Consider the following 24,275-nt stretch of genomic DNA (forward strand, 5'->3'; position numbering starts at 1 on the left):
TGAAATCTCTAAAACAAAGACATCTAAAACGAAGACCGAAGATAGAAGACTGGAAAAATCGAAAACAAATAAAGAAGTCTTCGTTTTTCGATCTTCGTTTTCGAGATTTGCAAAATAGGCAAATCTCGAAAAGAAAGACCGAATAACGAAGACCTGCAATAATAATCATTCAAAACAGATACAATGGTTATGAAACTCTCCGAGAAGATCATACAAGGTTTAATGGCCGTGTCAGCGGAGACGGGGAGTGGGGATTATGAAACTATATAGTTCGTGGTAAGGAGCATTGCATTAAAGCTTATGAGCATCCGTACAACTGTGTAATTTTATTTGCCACGCTTAAGTCTATGACTAAGTAGAGTGTACATATGTGTAATCAAGACAATGGAGAAGGATTCGCTCAAAGTCGTTTTACTAATGACAAAAGAAATATAAATTCACTTAGCAACAGCAACGTCATTTTGCTTCGGGCAATGTCTAGTTTATCACAAGTACGAAGTATTTACACTTATATTGCGTCATTTGTACACTCTAACTTTGTTATATGCTCAAGTACAAAGATATTGTTAGGATTGTTCGAGATTCCAGAAAATTATACAGTTACACTTAGGTTGCCACCATGTTGTGATATAAACATGTAATGTGTGTCCAGTGGAACAATTTCTCCTCCTGACTAATCCCCTAAATAAATCATTCCGATTTATTACCACACCATGTGAAAACTTAGAATTGTTTTTTACTTTGATTCAAAATATTGTACCTTTACTTTTTCTGAATGACCACCCCTGATCCCCCCTCCCCCACCCCATCTCCATTCAACTCTTGTATTATCAAAAGAAGACGATAAAGGTATGAGCATAGGAATATGGAACATTTAATTGTTGATGGGCTATTTGAATAAGAACTCTCCAAAACTATAGTAACCTGTACATACCTACAATGACAGCTCAGGTCAAACGGCGAGGCAATATTTAATACAGAATACTAAACAAATGAAACTGATTAATTATGGTGTTATGACAATAACAGAGTTATTATCCAGTTCTTACGTATATAGAAGTGGTGACTGCCATATAACTGACAGTATATATTCGTATTCAAGATGCAATTAGTCCATTATAATACCACAAGAAGTCTGGATGAAAATTGACAATGAAAAGGAGGTTTTAACAGGTGTGCCAATGTGAGCCGTGTTGCGTATACTGTGTTCGCCATTTAACAGCAACGTGCAGAATGGCATAACCCGACTGGTAATGGTTGCTCATGTCAGGTAAGAGAGTGGCAATTACATTCAAATAAGAAGTATAGTATAACAGAAATTCTAGTCAAAATATTTTTTTTCTAGAAAAGGTTCGGCTTGACAAGATATTCTCGTACGGTAACTCTGAACTAGTTAATTACAAGTTTATCAGCCGACAGCTGACAAGGTGTCTGTAGTCACAGCTGAGTTTGCGCATTGCTTGTGGAATTCAGACGTTTGACTTAAACATTCTTGTCGGCGCGCAACCATCGGCCTAGACCAATGCTACATCAAGTAAGCGTACTATCACAATATGTTCAACTAAGGACGATAGCGAGGGCGATTTTATATCAAAAACAATTACAAAATGCTGGTTAACAAAATACATCGACACATTTAACAGTACATGCCACGTGTCCTGCAAACGTCCGTTCGTTTATGCAATGAGTATAGCCGGTATATAAAACACCCGCTGAAGTCATTCAGACTATGCTTAGCGTTACTAGGGAACATCAGTTCAAAGTTGTTTGCAATATGTACCAGGGTGTGTTTAGGATTTTGTCGTTTGTTTACTAACGCTTTTAGTGCCTACGCTGTCCGGGTCGGCTAGATATAGCTTACTTAGTAGGTTGCTCCCAAATGTCGTGCATTCAAGCCATGGATTTGATTGTAACCTCACGATTATTTTACATCATGCCATCGAAGTTCATTCTGGGGATGTATGACTAATGAACTGTCACAAGTTTGTATAAAATAACTTTTCCCTGTCTTCTGTGTCCAGAGATCGAACTTCACTGCACTAACTTCCTAGGCCATAGGCTAATACTGAGCAGAAGTAGTATTTAGTAGCGGTAAAGATAGAACTTAGACTAGGGCCTAAATATGCCTATAACCACTAGTCTAACTTTTACTGACAGATACTGGATAGGCATTGGCTAGAGTTAACGTGTAAAAGTTATGATATCGTTACAAACGAGAATGGCATAGGCCTTATTTCGTCAACAAATGGCCTGACGTTACAAGTTGGGCTGAGCATAAATATATTAACTATATTTAATATATTCCAATTAATATAGTATATGCTGATAGGTTTATTCCCTCCCTGGTTTATTTTAGTAATATTAATACCATTCTGAATGTTCTGCTAGTGTGCCTACCAATGTTACAACGACAAACAATAATAGTCTGTGTTTGTTTATTTATTTTTTGTCAACCTGCAGGAGCCGTGGGAATCTAAATTAGTAAATGCTGATAGTGACTGATAGGCTACACGCAGATGCAGAACGAACTTGTTGAGAATGCTAGCCAATCTAAATGACAATGTTTCTACCATCGTTAAATACTAGGCCTAGCCTAGGCCCCCTAGGCCCATATAACTGTTCAAAAGAACAAGTGAAAACTTGATTTTCCAATTTCAAACTCCCAAAATGATGGAATGTTTTTTATTGCTGATTTAGGCCCTATTTATAAAGACCCATAGGTCTAAGCTAGTCATGAGTAGGCTATTCTATATGATTACTAAACTCAAAAGTTCAGGGTATAATTAAGATATGTACACTTTAATAAACCTTACTCAAGGTAACTCTCAACCAATGGTGTATGATTATACAGAACGTGTTGAATGTACTGATTTATAATAGAAACTATTAGGTTGCGTAGCTGTCAAAATGAACGTTTTAGTCTTCAGCTGTGTTCCTGGAAGCCTATACTGCCTTGCTTATACATTTGGCGAATTAATCCTGTGCTGTAAACTGCTGCTATTGATGTTTATTTTCAAAATGTTGGTTCAACCTTTGTTTTGATTCAGAAGTGTTTTATTTATAAAGAAAATATACGCTCCTCTTAGAAACAGGCCAGCACCTTCAATATTGTTCTCGAACAAGCCCAACACATACTCCCTTGCACGGATCAGGCTATAGAGAATTGGACATTTAAATTATTATCGGAATATTGTCAAACTACCCGTCCAAACACAGAAAAACAGTTGTAAAACTCTTCATTGTTGTAAATAAATCATATCTCGCGCACCCTACGCCCATTTTCAAAAATCTTATAAATATCATTTTCTTTACAGGCTTTCTTACAAAAGTAATGGAATAAATCTCGGGATAGCGTCACAAAAGCGTTGTAAGAACAATTTGCACAATGCAGGTACTGTGCGGGTGTGCGTGTGAGGGTATATACTTTTATCTTATATACGTGTATTGTTTATGTATTGTATATTCTAGTGGAGAGGGCATGCCCAGAGTTCTTCTTACAATCCTACTATCTCGGTCACTTTTCAACTACTTTCCACAAGCCTCAAATGATGGGATATATTAGATCATACTAATTTAACATAAAATACACCAAAATGAAGTTTGTATTACTATTTTTAGTATGCATTCCCAAATAAGCTATTTGGGGACCTAATTTGCATATTTGAATACAATATCAGCCAAAAATTAGTGAAAGTTATCATATATGAAATCAACAATTGTAACCCTCTTCCAATGATGTAAAGTTTCTTGTCCAAACTATCCCTCTGAATTGATTTACTGCTTACTAAACTAGGTAACACTGCCTGTAAAAGCAATATGGAAGCTAGGTCTTACAAACGTGGGACCATACTGCCAGTAAAAAATGTGAATAAAATATGATTAAAAATGTTAACCCCTTTAGGCTAGAGATGATCTTGCTAAAGTAGAAGGAGCAGTCGCAAGGGTTGTTAGTGGGATTTCTGCACCATCGATTGTATTGCGTGGCGTGGCTTTTCTTGGTGATACCATTTACGATCTAGTTCAGAGAAGCAATAACGGAGACAGACGAAACGAAAATTCAAGCGAACCGAACGATTCTAAAAGTAACAGAGCAAAGTCAAAATACTTTTCGGAGCTGCTCCTTGACCTTGCGAAAATTAATTATGGAACTCATTAATGAGATTTGACGGGCAGAGTAATATTTATTTTAATATAATTGCAATATTTTAATATGTTAATGATGTCAGTACACTTTACAGAGTACATTTACATGTCTGTTTCTCCAACGCTCGAGATCACAATTGATGTGGAAACGAATTTTAAAAAACAACAGTGGAAATACTTCGGATGGATTTGAATCAGGTTTCAATGCCGTGTTTGCTTATATCACTGTGCCTTAGCCATATTTCGTACAAGACTATATAAACCAAAATGACATTGGTTATCATCCATGGGGTTTCTGTTGTTCGCAACAGGCAACGAGGTACAATACCTGTATACATGCGCAAATTGGTGTTTGCATAGTAGTAGTGGTAGTAGTAGTAAGTTGAGTCTCGTTTATCCGACATGCTCATTGATTAACCTCCGCCACGTATCACGATCTTGTGGAAGGTTTATTGCTTCTTCGAAATTGTTAATGTTAACGTCCTTAAAGTGGACTTTATTTTTCCAAGCAAGTTACTCACGGGCCTTCCTACTGGTTAGCAGTATGTCTCAGTGCTTCTCTTAAAACAACCTTTGCTGGAGCGTCCTCCTGGAGTCTTGCTACATGACCGAAACATTTCAATCTTCTATGTGCGACTATGGATGACCAAGGTGTTTGGTTGGTTTCATTGTAGAGCTCATCGTTTGATAACCAATTGTTATTCTTCCATCTAATGTTGAGAATATTAAGAAGTAGTCTCCTTTGAAAAGTGTCAATTTTGTGATTGAAAATTTCTCTGTTTTTGTGCAATTGATTTTTAGATTCCTTCCTGTCAGTTTCTCAGAAACTCGTTTTTCGATATCTTGCAGTATATGCTGACCAGGCGATGCCCAAGAGATATCAGCAGCGTATTGTTGGTCTACTGTGAAAAACAAGTTGGTGGTTGTGCTGCAATCATGATCAGCTATCTGAGATTGCAGGATAACTGCGTCGATATCATTATCATCTGATTTCAAAGAGTTAGTTAGATAAGTAATAAACAATAGTGCGCTTGCACTGTCTCCTTGTGGTGAACCAATGTTAGTGTTAAAAGGAATTCCGGGTGTGCCCTCTAGTTTGAGGGTGTAGGAGACGCTATCGATTAGCAGTGATATCAGGTGAAGTTCGTCGTTGTCAAGAAACTTTTCTAGGTCATTAAGCAAGGATCCTCTCTGAATTGTGTCGAACGCCTTGCTCATATCTAGCATCAATAGATTTATAATGTAATAGCTTTTTCTGCTAGCACTTTAACATAGAAGACGAGTTCAGCTCTGCAGCGTCCTGTATAATGCTTTCCGAAAGAAGAAAAGAAAAACGATCAATAGTGTAAAAATCGATAACTAAAATTTCAAAAAAGAATAAACTATAAAAAAGTACCTTCTTAATCCTTCCAGTACCAATAAAATTAAATATACTCTTTATAAAAATTAAAACAAAATTTATCAGATTAGCCAAGAGGATGTATCGTGAAAATACTCCAATTGATAAAATTAAAGATAATGATTTGTTAATTACAAATAAATTTGACATGGCCGAGAAATGAAATGATTTTTTTGGCTAATATAGGTAACAACCTTGCAAGTTTTATTCCCACTTGTCACTCAAAATTTACAGACTTTCTTACTGATAGTACCCCATCATCTCTTTCTCTCACCAACCCACTCCTCTGAAATAATCAACTTAATAATGTAATTAAAAAATGAGTTTTTGTGGTCTTGATAATATTTCTGTTCAGTTTCTCCAAGAAAATCGTTTTATTATAGCTGTCCCTCTTACATATATTTTTAATTTATCGATATTTACAGGTGTTGTTCCAACTCGTACCTAAGAAGCTAAAGTTACTCCAATCTTCAAAAGTGGTCATAAGCTATCTATTAACAATTACAGGCCCATCTCAGTTCTTCTATCTTTATCTAAACTTTTAGAGCGTATAATATATAACCGTACTGTACATTTTTTCGTCAAGAACAACATTATTACTGATAGACAATTTGGATTTTTAGGGGGCGTTCTACAGCTATGGCAGCTTTGGATGCATCACACTATATCATTAATGGCTTCAACAATAAGGAATATTCTTTGGGTGTATTTTTAGATTTATCTAAAGCCTTTGATAGTGTCAATCATGGAATTCTTTTCAACAAATTGTATCATTATGGCATAAGAGGGGTTGCATTTAATTGGTTTCTTAATTATCTATCGGGCAAACGCCAATGTGTACATATTGATCATCATTATTCTAATGTTAGTAAAATTACATGTGGCGTACCACAAGGGTCAATTTTAGGTCCGCTGCTTTTCACTTTGTATATAAATGATATTATAAATTGTTCACACACCTTGTATTTTACACTTTTCGCAGATGACACCAGTATAATGTATAAAAACAAAGATATAAATCATGCTGCATCTACTATAAATTTTGAATTAGCTAAAGTCTCTACTTGGTGTGAAGTTAATAAATTATCTTTGAATATATACAAAGCCCACTTTATGATTTTTCACCCAAACCACAAAAAAAATCATGAACATAGAAATATTTATTGGCAACTCACAGTTAAAGCGTGTTGAAGTTACAAAATGTCTAGGTATATTTATTGATCCTGCTCTAAAGTGGTCTTCTCACATCTCCAAGATTAAAACTACCATCTCAAAAACTGTTGGAGTCCTTTATAAAATCAAAGACTTTGTTCCAATGTATATTCTCAAGAACTTGTATTATACTCTCATACTACCTCATCCTAATTATTGTAATATTGTTGGGGGCAATGCATATTCTACCTACCTAAAGCAATTACTTTTATTACAAAAGAAGGGTGTTATTACACAGTCTGATTTCTTAGCACATACCCCACCACTTTTTAGCTCACTGAACTTACTTGATATTTTGTATTTACATACCATTGTGCAGTTTTAATTTTTAAGTATATTAATAATAAATTACCAGTCAATTTTAATGATTACTTTAATTTCAATTATAATATACATAACTACTACACCAGATCCTCTGGACATTTATTTTCATTGGCCATAAATACCGATGTCTTTAAACGTTCCATCGTCTGTTATGGTGTTAAAATATGAAATAGATGAAGTCATGCATAAAGAAATATTAAGTACCTTAATTCATTTCATTCAAGTTGAAAAATCATCTTTGCATTTCGCTAATGTCCGCTTTTGCTTGCATGGAAGCAAAATAGTTACCGCAAGAAAACCTGACAAAGGAAAGAAGTGACAAACTGATCCTCAACGAAAGACACGAAGAACCATGCCGCGAAGAAACAAAGTAAAAGGCGGATATCTATCTGCAAAGAAAAACACAGAACGTAGCATTTATCGTGCGATAAGCCTAACGCAATATATTGGATGTAGGCCATAGGCCTACTGCTATGTTTTGATGGTATTTTTCCTTATCCGAGACCTTTAATGTAACATAGATTACTGTGGATCGATCACTCTGATCGAGGCTCTCTTTTTCAATCTCGAACATTCGGTGAGGCTCTTGAACTTACCATTACCACTTATCGTCCAGCAAATTCACTGAATGTTTAGGCAGTAGTAGTAGTTTAAGTAATCGCATTTCGTGTTTACATGTGGAGTTATAGTGATTAGCTGATCGAGGTACTGTAAGAGATGAATATTCATACCCTACTGTGTTTATATGCGTCGTTGCTTTACGTTTCCTGTATTTTTATAACACAGATTCATTACTTGGTACATTGAAACCAGGGACACCGCCAGTTTTTAAATGCAATATAGAGAAAAATATAAGGCCTGACTATGTGTAATGTTTTTGTTCAAAGATACAGTGCAACTCCAAGATTTTGCTACTTATTTTTTTAGATAACTTTAGTTCAATGTACGTATACTTGATATAGGTATACGACACCTATATGCACTAGTCCATATATAGCTCCTTTTCTGGTATGGTGAATGGTAATTTCAAAAGACAATAGAACCATAGTTGAGATCATTGCTTATTCACTAAAGTGAGCGGTTTGCGTATGGCTATGATGCATATCACATTTGCAACATATTAATCGTGGAGGCACATTTAGTGGCCTACCTATATATCCGCCACTGTTACAAGGCCCATTCTGCTCAGGATAAAGCCACAGCTGGTTTTTTCTCCGACTGACTTAGTAGGTGGACTGAGCTCTCGTGGAAAGGCCAGAAGTGAATGAATAATTGTATAAAGGAAGGGGACTGCATTTGGGGCATTGAAGCCGGGGGATTTGGGGTCCTTCAGCAGAAAGCAATTACATCAAATGGAGCATTCTGTGGCACGTGAAGACTGTAATTTATGCCTAAATAGGTAGGCACAACCGTAAGATTTTGCTTATAAATATTTTATGTTATGTTTCTAAAAAATAGTGGGGTCAATTCCACTAGCAGTAATGGTCCAACTCACCCGACTGAACCATTTCCATCGATTGACAATAAGAGATAGGGAAGGGATGACCCCGGGTCCACTTTTAGGTAGCATACGCCCATTAAAAGCCCCGTTGACTTACACACTAAATCACAAAAGTAATATGGTCTCTAAGTTTAGATATAGGTTTTCACTAGCTAAACGCAAGTTGGCCTTTTATGGCACTATCAATTGTTTGTATCATGACCATGTAGAATTTTTGCTATCCGAGCCGGAAGTTTTCGTCACTTGTAAACAATCCTCTTCACTCAGTGGTAAACAATTTTCCTACGCTGCTCCTGGGAGGCCTTAAAGGGGTCTAAAATTGCCTCAATTGACAAAATTTTCTCACTACATGTACTTCCATTCATGCTTTTTAACATGCAAGCCACAAAAGGCTAGATCATGATTGATAACAGGGCATAACAGATGTTCCCCTGCTGCTTATTGCCTCTTTTCTTGAAGGAGAACACGTGGGGGGCATTGATATATACGCTAATATGAGTATGCCACCTTAAGTGAAGGATGATTTTTTTTTAATACCAAAATGATACTTTACATAGTCGTCACAATATAAACCACAACGAACTTCTATGCAATTATCATTTTAGGTCCATAAAGATGTATTTTCAGAGATTTCAGTATGAACGGTGCAGTGTGTTAATACATATGAGCAATACTGTGTAAGCAGTAACCAGGTCTACGCCTGCAACAACATTCCGGTCACCAATTTTGATAAGCTTGACCAATTTGGGTGCATTTATGATTCTTGCAGGTTTTATTGTTATCCCTGATCACAGTTCACTTGGTCTGGCTTGCCCTACCTGCAGAAACGTCATCCAGGGAAGGGTCAGCGGGGAGGGCTTTTTCGTCTCTGGCTCTGAAAAGTGATGAAAACTACTTTTGTTTAACTCAGCTGATTGCTCCCAAACTGACCTACAGGACATACCCCAATGTATTTCTGAACTGTTTGGAACATGTTAAGCTGATACTGCATGTCAATCCAGTGCAACTGTTAAGTTACTGAGAATAAGAGAAGAGAATTGAAGGTGTTCTTTGCGAAAACTTGATCATTGAGATTTGTAAACCACAGCCTCACTGTAACAGTATGGACAGTAGTCAAAAGGACAGCTTACTGAAATGCTATCTAGATACACTGTCCACCTCAACAGCATATCCAGTCCATTTAAAGGTTTGTGCATAGGTTGTTGCAATGTATTAAAGACAGTTATAAGGGAAGAGAGGTGGATAGGGGGGCATATTTCATGATAAAACATTCAAATTTGTTGCTCGGCAGAGAACAACCACATCAAATTACCTTATTCTCCATTGGTGGTAAGCACTGGTTCCTATAGTTACTACAGTAGATCTCCCATGGAAGCATCAGGATATCTCTTTCTGCTGTCAGAGTTGTTTGGGATTTGTCGTTACCTCATCTAACCAGTTAAGTCCATTGATACCACACCCATTCAAAGTATATAGCTGTGAATGCTCAGGACTTAGCACATCATCTTTCTCTGAAAATTGACAAAACAACAGAAAATTCATGATAGTGAAAATATGCTCAAAAACCGCTTGATGCATATATGCAGGAGCAGAAAATGCATACCTTTGGGAATTATTTGCTAAATAAGACTCAAAACATTCTCTGTGCAAGGTATTAGCACTCAGCAGCCACTCCACTTAGGATACAGACCTCATAAAACATTGTGCTATAGCTGGTGTAGACTTATTCTAGGATACTAACGTAACGCCATTATGAACCTGAGGCCTAGGCCTAAGCTAACAACATATCGGGTATTTCATGCATTGAAACTGAGTTTTTGACCTTACTAAAACACCAGGTGCTTCCAACTTTAGCAAAAATAACCTAAACTACGATTACCATGTACTTTAGGTGCTCACAGATGTCAAATTTCACTGAAATTAGTCGTTCACGTCACACACACTGCAGGCATTTGGGTCTGATTCTGAAGGATTTTGAATTTCGTGCATTTGGCACCTATATACTTAGCAGGTTCAAGGAAGGAATCAAATTACGGAAGCTTTGGTAGGTCAAGGCTTACTGACCCAATAGTTTATTGGGGAGGAAAACTGGTAAGAAATGCTCAGAATGTTGTTCTAGTCTCATGTATAGAAACGCACATGCCTCTTTGTGGTATTTTAAGGCTGTGTCTAATTTATGCGTAAAAATCACCCAAGCTTGAAATTTTCAGACGTTTGCTTGAAAACCATTTTTACATACCATTGCAACTACTTTATTAAAAAATTGTGATTTCTAGCACTTAAAATGATAAATTTGGCATTTTTGCTTAAGGTAGCATAAGCCCATTAAGAGCCCCATTGACTTACACACTAAATCACAAAAGTAATGTGGTCTCTTAGTCTATAGAAGTTTTCACTAGCTAAACGCTACCCATCACCGGATAGCTGACAAGTCAGCCTTTCATGGCACTATCAGTTTTCTGTATCATGACCATGTAGATTTTTTGCTATCCGAGCCGTCACTTGTAAACAAACCTCTTCACTCAGTGGTAAACAATTTTCCTGGGAGGCCTTAAAGGGGTTTAAAATTGCCTCAATTGACCAAATTTTCTCACTACATGTACTTCCATTCATGCTCTTCAACATGCAAGCCACAAAAATTGAGATCATGATTGCTAACAGGTCAAAAAGATGTTCTCCTGCTGCTTTTTGGCACTTTTCCTAGAGGAGAACATTTGGGGCGGATTGATGTTGACGCTAATAGGAGTATGCCACCTTTTAGCACGCAACTGACCGCCATAACAGATCTCACACCCAGTGACCAATTTACCCTCATTGAGTATCCTGGCACCTGTCATAATGGTTTTCCTTAAGTTCAGAGCTTAGATACTGAGTATATCAACAAGCGTAAAATAGAATTACCATCTAACAAATACACAAAATGTATCAAATCATGCCAAATGGCGGTGACTTGTGAGTTGTCGCAACTCTACCTACTGTTCTGCGTTGACGTATTTAAGTCAAACACAATACGTACAAACATTCCGTAGTTCCTGACAATTTTCATCTAAATATTGCTTGTAAATTCATTATTTTAGGCGTCAATATTTTTGTCAGAATACTTCAACAGCAAGTGAACTTTTCAAATTAGGGAAAAGAATCGAGGTGCATGCTTTTCATATACTTGCGTAAATCCACTCCTTCCAAAGGGGTGTCATTTCTAGCGGCAATACAATTAACCTTTATCATGTTTCAAAATGAATAAGCTTTGGGTCGATTTATGTTGTTGGTCTTTGGTATAACTCTTGGATTGGGTAGATATAGCTAAGAATCAGGAAAGAAAAAGCTGTTTTCATTGCCAATCTCACAGTAAAGAGAATAATAGTAAGGAGAGTTCTGACCATCCATACATTCAGCTTCAATGAATGTAGTTACGTTCCTTGTAACCACCCCTATGAGGCTGTATTGGGTGTGGTGGATGTTATTTCTGGAGTTTACCTCGAAAAAGCTGTTCGCTGAAACAATTGAAATGCTTTCTTGTAGTAATAGTTTTATTGAGAAAATTAAACTTCGTACGAGGCTTTCCATTTGATCCGAACATCAAAAAATCATCACTTCAAAACGGTTGTGAGAATATCGGTTGTATAATTCAACAGTTGGATACTTTTAATAATTAGATATGGAAAAGGTTTCTACCTACCTACAAATCTACAGCATAACAAACATGTCTCATAGCGACCACTTTTTAAAAAGAAACTAAAACATAGCCTATTCGCTCATATTTTCATAAATCTTTACAATGATAGGACGTAGTTGTGTCCTCTAAGATAGAAGCCAACTCTGTAACTGTAGCTCTGAAAACAAAACCAATTTTTAAGCTATGCTAAAGTCTATGAATAAGTTGAGTGTACTTATGAGTAATCAGTAACAAGAAATCCGTAGTCAAAACCGTTAATGGTTGACTATGGTTGGCTACTGTACCGTATCATGCTTGAACAATAATCGGAATTCATAGACATAAATAGTACTGGAAACGTAAAAGAAACCAAGACAATGGAGAAGGATTCGTTCAAATTCGTTTAACCAATGATAAAAGAAATATAAATTCACTTAGCAACGGCAACGTCATTGTGCTTAAGTGAATTGTTTTGTATATCACGGGTATGCAGTGTATTTATACTTATATTGCGTCATTTGTACACTGTAACGTTGCTATATGCTCAAGTACAAAGATATTGTTAGGGTTGTTCGAGATTCCAGAATATTATACAGTTATGGAAACGACAAAACACACAATTAGGTTGCCACCATTGCATGTTGTGACGCATATACAGACATGTTATGTGTGTCCTCACCAGTGGGACAATATCTTCTCCTAATCCCATAAATGAATCATTCCATTTTATTACCACACCATGGGAAAACTTCTAATTTTTTTTTTTTTTAGTTTGATTCAAATATGGTACCTTCACCATTGCTAAATGACCACCCCATCCCCATCTCTATTCAACTCTTGTATTATCAAAAGAAGACGATACAGGTATGAGCATAGGAAAATGGAACATTTAATTGTTGATGGGCTATTTGAATAAGCACTCTCCACAACTATTTTAACCTGTACATACCTACAATGGCAGCTCAGGTCAAACGGCGAAGCAATATTTCATAAAGAATACTAAACAAATGAAACTGATTAATTACTGTGTTCTGACAATAACAGAGTTATTATCCAGATCCTACGTATATAGATATGGCGGCTGCCATATAACTGACAGTATATATGAGTATTCAAGATGCAATTAGTTCATTATAATACCACAAGAAGTCTGTATGAAATGTGACAATGGAAAGGAGGTTTTAACAGGTGTGCTAATGTGAGCCGTGTTGCGTATACTGTGTTCACCATTTAACAGCAACGTGCAGAATGGCATAACCCGACTGGTGATGGTTGCTCATGTCAGGTAAGAGAGTGGCGATTACATTCAAATTGGAAGTATAGTATAACTGCTACACTCTTAAAACGACCTTGTAATTTTTCCGACCAGAAATTCTAGTCAAAATATTTTTTTACTAGAAAAGGTTCGGCTTGACAAGATATTCACGTACGGTAACTTTGAACTAGTTAATTTACAAGTTTATCAGCCGACAGCTGACAAGGTGTCTGTAGTCACAGCTGAGTTTGCGCATTGCTTGTGGAATTCAGACGTTTGACTTAAACATTCCTGTCGGCGCGCAACCATCGGCCTAGACCAATGCTACATCAAGTAAGCGTACTATCACAAGATGTTCAACGATGGACCATAACGAGGGCGATTTTGTGTCAAAAACAATTATAAAAAGCTGGTTAACAAAATACATCGACACATTTAACAGTACATGCGACGTGTCTTGCGAACGTCCGTTCGTTTTATGAATTGAGTATAGCCGGTATATATAACACCCGTTGAAGTCATTCAGACTATGCTTAGTGTTACTAGGGAACATCAGTTCAAAGTTGTTTTGCAATATGTACCAGGGTGTGTTAAGGATTTTGTCGTTAGTTTACTAACGCTCTTAGAGCCTACGCTGTCCGGGTCGGCTAGATATAGCTAGGCCTAGTAGGGTGCTCCCAAATGTCGTGCATTGAATCCATGGATTTGATTGTAACCTCACGATTACTTTACATCATGCCATTGAAGTTCATTCTAGGGATATATGACTAATAAACTGTCACGAGTCTTCTGTTTCCAATATAGAACTTCACTGTACTAACTTCCTAGGCCATAGGCTAGTACTGAGTAAAAGTAGTATTTAGTAACGGTAAGATATTACTTAGACTAGGGCCTAAATATGCCTATAACCACTAGTCTAACTTTTACTTACAGTTACTGAATAGGCATTGGCTAGAATTAACGTGTAAAAGTTATGATGTCGTTACAAACGAGAATGTTATAGGCCTCATTTCTTCAACAAACGGCCTAACGTTACTAGTTAGGCTCAGCATATATAAGTAAATATTCTAATTTATATAGTATATGCTGATAGTGAGTGTTGGTTTGCCAGGTCTGGAGCAGCCTCCCTGATTGTTTTAACTTCCATTCTGAATATTATGAAGACAGACGAACCGAACGACTTCAAAAGTAACAGAGCAAAGTCAAAAGACTTTTCGGAGCTGCTTCTTGACCTTGCGAAAATTACTTATGGAACTCATTCATGAGACTTGACGGGCAGAGTAATATTTATTTTAATATAATTACATACTTTTTATATGTTAATGATGTCAGTACACTTTACAGAGTACATTTACTTGTCTGTTTCTCCAACGCTCGGGATCACAATTGAAATGGAAACGAATTTTAAAAACAACAGTGGAAATACTTCGGATAGATTTGAATCAGGTTTCAATGCCGTGTTTGCTTATACCACTGTGCCTTAGCCATATTTCGTGAAAGACTTTATAAACCAAAATGACATTGGTTGTCATCCATGCGGTTTCTGTTGTTTGCAACAGGCAACGAGGCACGATACCTGTATACAGGCGCAAATGGGTGTTTACATAGAGGTAGTAAGTTGAGTCTCGTCTATCCGACATGCTCAGTGATTAACCTCCGCCACGTATCACGATCTTGTGGAAGGTTTCTTGCTTCTTCGAAATTTTTAATGTTTTTAAATTGCGACTTAATTTTTCCAGACAAGGTAGTCACGGGCCTTCCTACTGGTTAAGCAGTATGTCTCAGTGCTTCTCTAAGAGTAACCTTTGCTGGAGCGTCCTCCTGGAGTCTTGCTACATGACCAAAAAATCTCAATCTTCCATGTGCGACTATGGATGACCAAGGTGTTTGGTTGGTTTCATTGTATAGTTCATCGTTTGATAACCAATTGCTATTGGTACATCTAATGTTGAGGATATTACGAAGTAATCTCCTTTGAAAAGTGTCAATTTTTCGATCAAGATCCTTTGCTGTGCCCCAGAGTTCGCAATTGTACAACAAAATACCCTTTAATAAAGCCTCACAAATCCTAAGCTTAATGTTTCGGCATATTTTTTTACTTTTGAAATACTTGACAGTGTGTTGAAAGCACCGTTGGTTATTTCCTCGGTTAATTTCTTCTTCGGTCCCCAGCAAGCTTCAAACATTTTTACATTTCTTTCAACTTTCGTTTCCTTTTCTTGTGATTGAAAATTTCTCAGTTTTTGTGAAACTGATTTTCACATTCCTTCCTGTCAATTTCACAGAAACTTGTTTTTCGATATCTTACAGTATATACTGACCAGTTGATGCCTAAGAGATATCATCAGCCTATTGTTGGTCTACTGTGAAAAAGAGAGTTGCTGTAAACATGATCAGGTAACTGAGATGTTAGGATAACTGCATCGATATCATAATCATCTGATTTCAAAGAGTTGGCTAGATAAGGTATAAACAATAGTGCGCTTGCACTATCTCCTTGTGGTGAACCAATGCTAGTGTTACAAGGAAGTCCGAGTTTGCCCTCTAGTTTGACGGTGTAGGAGACGTTATCGATTAACATTGATATCAGGTGAAGTCCGTCGATGTCAAGAACTTTTTCTGGGTCATTAAGCAATGATCCTCTTTGAATTGAGTCGAACGCCTTGCTCCTATCTAGCATCAATAAATTTATAGTGAAACCTACGGATGTTATAGCTTTCTCTGCTATCACTTTAAAAGCGAAGACGAGTTCAGTTGTGCAACGTCCTGAAGTGTAGGCTGTATGGGTAATGGGGAGGATATGCTCATCAATTAACGAACGAATCCTCCTGGCCACACAAATTGCAAGAATTTACCTTAGTGTTGATAATAAAATGACTGGTCTGAAGTTTTCTGGTGGACCTTTAGTCTTTCCCGGTTTTTGAATAGGATTTAAGATTCCTCGTTTAATTTCAACTGGGAAATCTCCTGATTCGGCTATACTATTTAAGATATTTGCCATGGGTTTGCGGGTGCATGGGGCATATTTGAGATGTTCGGCTGTGATATTGTCAAAACCTGAGGTTCTATAATTTTTGAAGGATGAGACTGCTTGTTTAATTTCATATTCATCTTTGCATGGAATACACAAAAATTATTCTGTCGTTAAATTTGTATTGTGTTTGAACTAAGTCATATATTAAATATTTATGTCCAAATACTGGCATACCGTTTAAAAAGTCCATCCAAACAATTAAGGCATATGAAAAAACTTCGGCATGGAATCCTGTATAATGCTTTTCGAAAGAAGAAAAGAAAAATGATCAAAAGTGTAAAAATCGATACTATGTGGTACAAAGTATTTATTCATTTCAATCGCGCCCCTTTGTTGAACAAGCCAAATAAATATTATATGTTAGGTAATGCATTTTAAGTGAAAAGAAGAACAAACAACGTAACACGTAAACTAAATAGTACAAGTTAATATGTACTAGTCTACCTATATATCCACACAGTACACACAGTACATTTATAGTATCCTAATCATGTTACGATTGTTACTTCATTTCGCTAATGTCCGCTTTCCAAGCATGGTAGCAAAGTAGTTACAACAAGAAACCTTACAATAGAACGAAGTGACTAACTAGTCCTCAACAAAAGGCACGAAGAACCAAGCCGTGATGGAAATATAGTAAAAGGCGAATCTGTATCTGCAAAGAACAGCAATGAACGTAGCCTATGTCGTGCGATATGCCTAATTCAACATTTTGGATCAAGGCATAGGCCTATCATTGTTTGTAGGTATTTTTCCTTTTCAGAGACTTTAAAGGTGACGTAGATTATTGTGGATTGATCCTTCGGATTGAGGCCCTCTTTTCAATGTCAAGCATTCGGTGAGGCTCAACGAACTTACCATTACCACTTATCGTCCACCAAATTCACTGAATGTATAAGCAGTAGTAGTAGGTCAAGTAATCGTTTTTGTTGTTTACATGTAGAGCGATGTAGTGATTAGCTGATCGAGGTACTGTAAGTGATGAATATTCATACCCTACTGTGTTGATATGATTCTTTGCTTAACGTTTATAATAAAGGCAGTTATTTTCAAAACAAAATACGAATTGTACCATTTTTAATAATTTCTGGTAATCTTCACCTGTGCTTTTAGTACACAAAGTCATTACTTGGTACATTGAAACCAGGGACACCGCCAGCTTTTTATTGCAATATAGAGACACATATAAAGCTTGGCGATGTGTAAAGTTTTGTTCAAACATACAATGCAAATTGACTGTAATGTTTAGATTACTTTAGTTGTCTGCACGTATACTTGATATAGGTATACGACACCCATATGCACTAGTACATATATAGCTCGTTTCTGGTATGGTTGAATGGTAATTTTAAAAGGCAAAAGAACCATAGTGACCATTGCTTATTCACTGAAGTAAGTGGTTTGCGTAAAGCTATATGCATATTATATTTGCAGCTTATTAATCGGGGAGACACATTTAATGTTCTACCTATATATCCGCCATTGTTGCAAGGCCCATTCTGCTCAGGAGAAAGCCACAGTCGCGTGCACAGGATTTCGAAGGTAGCAATTTCTTTCTCCGACTGACTTAGTAAGGGGACTGAGCTCTCGTGGAAAGACCAGAAGTGAATGAAGAATTGTATAAAGAAAGGGGACTGCACTGGGGTCATTGAAGCCGAGGATTCGGGGTCTTCCAGAAGAAAACAATGACGTCAAATTGAGCATTCTGTGGCACGTGTAGACTATCAGTTATGTTTAAATAGGTTGGCACAACCGTAAGATTTTGCTAATACATACTTTATGATATGTTAAAAAATGGGGACGATTCCACTCACAGTAGTGGTCCAACTCTGCCCAGCTAAATACACAACTCACCTGACTGAACAATTTTCCATCAACTGACGATCGGAGGTAGGGAGGGGATGGCCCCGGGTCCACTTTTCTCACGCCACTGACCGCCATGAACGATCTCCTACCCAGTGACCAATTTACCCTCATTTGAATATTCTTGCACCGGAGCTTTATATACTGACTATATCAACAAGCGTAGAAGAGAATTCCCACATTTAACACATACACACAATGTATCAAATGATGCAAGGTGGCGGTGAATTGTGATTTGTCGCCGTTCTAGCTACTGTTCTGCGTTGACGTATCTAAGTCAAAAACAATACGTACAAACATTCCGTCATTCCTGACGATTTTCTTCTAAATTATGCTGGTAAATTCAATATTTTAGGCGACAATATTTTTTTCAGAATATTTCAACAACAAGTGAACTCTTCAAATTAGGAAAAAGAAACGAGGTTTGGCTGGATTAATGCTGTTGGTCTTTGGTATAACTCTTTTATTAGGTAAATGGCTAAAACTCAGGAAAGAAAAACCTATATATTAATGAGCCAGACACTAAACAACAAATGTATTTACGTTCCTTGTAACCACCTCCATGAGGCTGTATATATGTGCAGTGGATGTTATTGCTGGGATTTACCTCGAAAAAGCTGTTCGCTGAAACAATTGAAATGCTTTCTTGTAGTAATAATTTGATTGAGGAAATTACACTTTTTAGGAGGCTTTCCATTTGATCCAAACATCCACATATCATCACTTCAAAACGGTTGAGTGAATATCGGTTATATAATTCAGCAGTTGGATACTTTGGATAATTTCTTAATATCTTCGACGATGTTTATTCATGAATTATATGCAACAAAAAATGTTAAATGTCATTGGTTATGTCTAATAAGATATGGAAAAGATTTTTAACCTACCGAAAAACCTACGAAAAAAGTTTCAGAGCGACCATTTTTAACAAAGAAACTAAATAATATTTGCTAACATTTTAATAAATCTTTACAATGAAAGGACGAAGTCGTGTGCTCTAAAATATGGACCAAAGTCTGTAAACTGTAGCTCTAAAAAGCAAAACCAATTTTGTGCAAAACTCTACGAAAGATGATTTGCGTGTAATTTTGCAAGCCACGCCCAGGTCTATGGATAAGCGGAGTGTACATATGAGTAATCAGTAACAAGAAATCCGTAGTCATAACCGTGAACGTTTTACTATGATTGGCTACTGAACTGTATCATGTTTGAACAATAATCGGTATTCATAGACATACGTAGTTCTGAGAACGTGAAAGAAACCAACACAATGGAGAAGGATTTGCTCGGAATCGCTTTGCTTATACTAAAAGATGTATGCATTAAATTAGCAACGCCAAAGCTTTTCTGTTTCGGACAACGCATTGCATATTACGTGTAAGCAGTTTATTTATAATAATATTGCGTCAGTTTTTCACAGTAACTTTGCTACACGCTAAAGGGTATTGTTTGAATTGTTCGAGATTCTAGAATATTATACAGTTATGGAAACGACTAAATACACAATTAGGTTGCCACTACTGCATGTTGTAAAGCATATACAAACTTATGTTGTGTGTGTCCACTCAAACGTGGAACAATTCCTTCTCCTGACTAATCCACTAAATGAATCATTCCGATTTATTACCACACCATGTGAAAACTTCTGATTGTTTCATACTATGATTCAAAATATTGTACCCTCACCATTTCTTATGATAACCCATTCCCTCCCCTCCACAATCGTCAACACTTGTATTATCAAAAGAAGACAATACAGCATGGCATTGGCATATGGAACATTTAATTGTTGATGGGAAATTTGAATAACCGTTCTCCACAACTATTGTAACCTGTAAATACCTACAATGACAGTTCAGGCAAAACAGCGAAGCAATATTTAATACAGAAACCAACAAAATGAAACTGATTAATCATGGTGTTCTGTCAACAAAAGAGTTATTATCCAGTTCCTACGTATATAGAAATGGCGGATGCCATGTTACTGACAGAATATATTCGTATTAAAGATGCAATTAGTCCATAATATTACCACAAGAAATCTGTTTGAAATGTGACAATGGAATAGAGGTTTTAACAGGTGTATAAAGACCCATAGGTCTAAGCTAGTCATGCGTAGGCTTTTCTGGATGTTTACTAAAGTCAAAAGTTCAGGGTATATATAATTTAGATTTTTTTTTTTTTTTGTATCTGGCTGCGTATTCCCAGGCATGAAATAGCCATAGAAAAACAAATAAGCCTAATTAAAAACTTCATCTTGCTCGATGAAAATATCTAATTCACTGTATATTGTATTATCACTGGGAAAGGAATTTTAACCAGTTACCACCTATGGTAGCCTATTACTTGTGCACAGGCTACTAATTCACCCAATATTCAAGTTAATCTTATTTTTAAACGTACACCCCTGTCACTGCGCCAGATCTATACACTTAACTGAGCCCAACTTATGGTAACTCTCAATCAATGGTGTATGTATATACAGAACGTGTTGACGGTAATGGTTTATAATAGAAACTATTCGGTTGTGTAGCTGTCAAAATGAAAGTTACTCAAATTGAAGTGCTTACTATTACTTGGCATATTCTCCGACATGAACTATTGAGCTTCAGCTGTGTTCCTGTAAATATAGGCTGCCTGGCTTATACATTTTGCAAAGTAATCTTGTAGAATGCTGTGCACTGCTTCCATTGATGTTTATTTTCAAAATGTTGGTTCAACTTCTGTTTTGATTCAAAACGTGTTTTAAATATAACAAAATATATAGGCTCCACTTAGAAAAAGGTCAGCACCTGTAATATTGTTCTAGGACAAGCCCAAAATATAAAATACTAACCTTCAAAGATCAGGGCTATAGATATTTGGGCATTTGAATTATCATCGGAATATTGCCAAAAAACCCGTTCAAACACAGACAAACAGTTGAAATACTCTTCATTGTTGAAAATAGATCATATCTCGCGCACCCTACACCTATTTCAAAAATCTTATAAATAACATTTTCTTTAAAGGCTTTCTCACAAAAGTAATGCAATGAATTTCGGGATAGCGTCACAAAAGTGTTGTGAGAACAACTTGCACAATGTAGGTAATGTTCGCGTGTGCCTGTGCGGCTGGGCGTTGTATACTTGTATTGTATGTACGTGCATTGTTTATGTATTGTAATACTCTGGTAGAGGGGCGTGTCCACAGTTCTTATTACTAATATCCCGGTCACTTTTCAACCAATTACCACAAATTTTGCCAAAAATGATTGGAAATATATTAAATAATACGAATTCAACATTAAATACACCAAAAATACTATTTTGAGTATGTTTTCCTCAATAAGCTATTTGGGTACCTAATTTGCATAATTGAATACATAATTAGCCCAAAATTAGTGAAATTTATCATGTATGAAATCAACAATCGTTACCCTTTCCATTGATATAAAGTTTCATGTCCAAAATATTCCTGTGAATTGGTGAACTGCTTACTAAACTAGGTAACACTGCCTTGTAAAAGGAATATGCAAAAGGAACTTACAAACGTGGGACCATACTGCCAGTAAACAATGTGAATAAAATATGATTCAAAGTTTCACCTTTTTATTTACATAGGCTACAGATCTTTATAAAGTAGAAGGAGCAGTCGCAAGGGTTGCTAGTCGGTTTTCTGCGCCATCGATTGGTTTTAGTGGCCTATGGTTTTGGCATAGACGTGGTTTTTCTTGGTGATGCCATTTACGATCTGGTTCAGAGAAGCAATAACGAAGACAGACGAAATGAAAATTCAAGCGAACTGAACGACTCTAAAAGTAGCAGAGGAAAGTCAACATACTTTTCGGAGCTGCTTCTTGACCTTGCGAAAATTACTTATGGAACTCATTAATGAGATTTGATGGCCAAAGGTAGTTTTATTTCAATATTATTGCATAATTTTAATATGTTGCTGATGTCAGTAAAATTTACAGAGTACATTTACATGTCTGTTCCACCAACGCTTGAGATCACAATTGAAATGGAACCGAATTTTAAAAATAACAGCAAAAATACTCCAGATAGCTTTGAATCAGGTTTCAAGCCGTGTTTGTCAATACCATTGTTCCTTGGTCAATTTCATGCAAGACCATATAGCCCAAAATGACATCGGTTGTCATCCATGGGGTTTGTGTTGTTTGCAACAGGCAACGATGTACAATACCTGTATACAGGCGCAAATTGGTTTTTGCATGGCATCCACAGAAATTATTCTGCCATTAAAGTTGTACTGTGTGTTTAAACTAAGACATACATGATATATGTATGTCCAAATATTGGCATACCGTTTAAGAAGTCCATCCAAACAATTAAGGCAAATGAAGAAACTTCGGCATGGAATCCTGTATAAAGCTTTCCGAAAGAAGAGAAGAAAAACGATCAAAAGTGTAAAAAATCGATAATGTGTTGTACAAATAATGTATTCAATTAATCGCGCCCCTTTGTTTTAACAAGTGAAAGAAATACTATTAGATAATGCATTTTAAGTAAGAAGAAAACCCAACAACGTAACGAGTAATCTTAACAGTACAAGTGCACATGTACTAGTCTACACATAGTATTTAAACAGTACACACAGTATATTTATATTATCCTAATCATTATCCGAATCTTACTGCATTTAGCTAATGTCCGCTTTTGTAGTTACCGCTAGAAACCTGACAAAAGAATGAAGTGACTAACGTATACTCAACAAAAGGCACAAAGAACCAAGCCGCGAAGGACATATAGGCGAATCTGTATCTGCAAAGAACAGCACAGAACGTAGCCATATATCGTACGATAAGCCTAATGCAACATATTGGATGTAGGCCTAGGTCTTCCTATGTTTGAAGGTGTTTTTCTTTATCTGAGACCTTTAATGTAACGTAGGTTATTGTGGATTGATCACTCGGATCGAGGCTCTCAATTTCAAACTCGAAAATTCGGTGAGGCTCAACGAACTTACCATTACCACTTATAGTCCAGCAAATTCACTGAATGTATAGGCAGTAGTAGTAGGTTAAGTATCGTATTTCGTGTTTACTTGTAGAGTAATTTAGTGATTAGCTGATCGAGGTACTGTAAGTGATGAATATTCATACCCTACTGTGTTTATATGCTTCGTTGCCTAACTTTCATAAGATGGGTAGTTTTCTTAAAAACAGCTTTACGAATTTACAGTTTTGTAATAATTTGTGGTAATCTTTACCTGTATTTTTATAACACAGATTCATTACTTGGTACATTGAAACCAGGGACGCCGCCAGTTTTTAATTGCAATATAGTGAAAAATACAAAGCCTGGCGATGTGTATTGATTTTGCTGAAACCAGCAGTGCAACTCTAATGTTTTGCTACTGTTATGTTTAAATTACCCTAGTTGTCTGTACGTATACTTGATATAGGTATACGACACCCATATGCACTAGTCCTTAGATAGCTCGTTTCTGGTTTGGTTGAATGGTAATTTCAAAAGACAAAAGAACCATAGTTGAGATCATTGCTTATTCACTGAAGTAAGTGGTTTGCGTATAGCTATATGCATATCACATTTGCAGCATATTAATGGGGGAGACACACTTAGTGGTCTACCTATCTATCTGCCAATGTTACAAGGCACATTCTGCTTAGTTGAACCCACAGTTGCGTGCACAGGATTCGAAGGTGGAGGTAGCAAATTCCAATTTTTCTCCGACAGACTTACTTAGGAGACTAAACTCTTGTGGAAGGGCCAGATGCAAATGAGGAATTTTCTAAATGAGGTGGACTGCACTAGGGTCATTGTAGCCGGGAGATTTGGGGTCCTCCCGATGAAAACAATGACGTCGAAGGGAGCATTCTGTGGCACGTGTAGACTGTAATTTATGTCTAAATAGGTAGGCACAACC

General features: G+C 36.7%; 2 long non-coding RNA genes across 2 annotated transcripts; one reads left to right on the forward strand and one right to left on the reverse strand.

Annotated features, from left to right (window-relative positions):
- Nucleotides 1–473: 473 nt before the first annotated feature.
- On the reverse strand, nt 474–10,087 carry LOC139983798 (uncharacterized). Its single transcript, XR_011798827.1, has 4 exons — nt 9,892–10,087; nt 9,398–9,453; nt 7,283–7,467; nt 474–5,453 (listed from the first exon to the last, which is right to left on the reverse strand). It is a non-coding gene; the product is annotated as an uncharacterized lncRNA (long non-coding RNA).
- Nucleotides 10,088–13,358: 3,271 nt separating this feature from the next.
- Nucleotides 13,359–22,364, forward strand: LOC139983800 (uncharacterized). The gene is made up of 3 exons (XR_011798828.1): nt 13,359–13,519; nt 15,800–15,886; nt 21,989–22,364. It is a non-coding gene; the product is annotated as an uncharacterized lncRNA (long non-coding RNA).
- The last annotated feature ends 1,911 nt before the right edge of the window (nt 22,365–24,275 follow it).

Source organism: Apostichopus japonicus, chromosome 16 (assembly GCF_037975245.1).
Source record: "Apostichopus japonicus isolate 1M-3 chromosome 16, ASM3797524v1, whole genome shotgun sequence".
NCBI lineage: Eukaryota > Metazoa > Echinodermata > Holothuroidea > Aspidochirotida > Stichopodidae > Apostichopus > Apostichopus japonicus.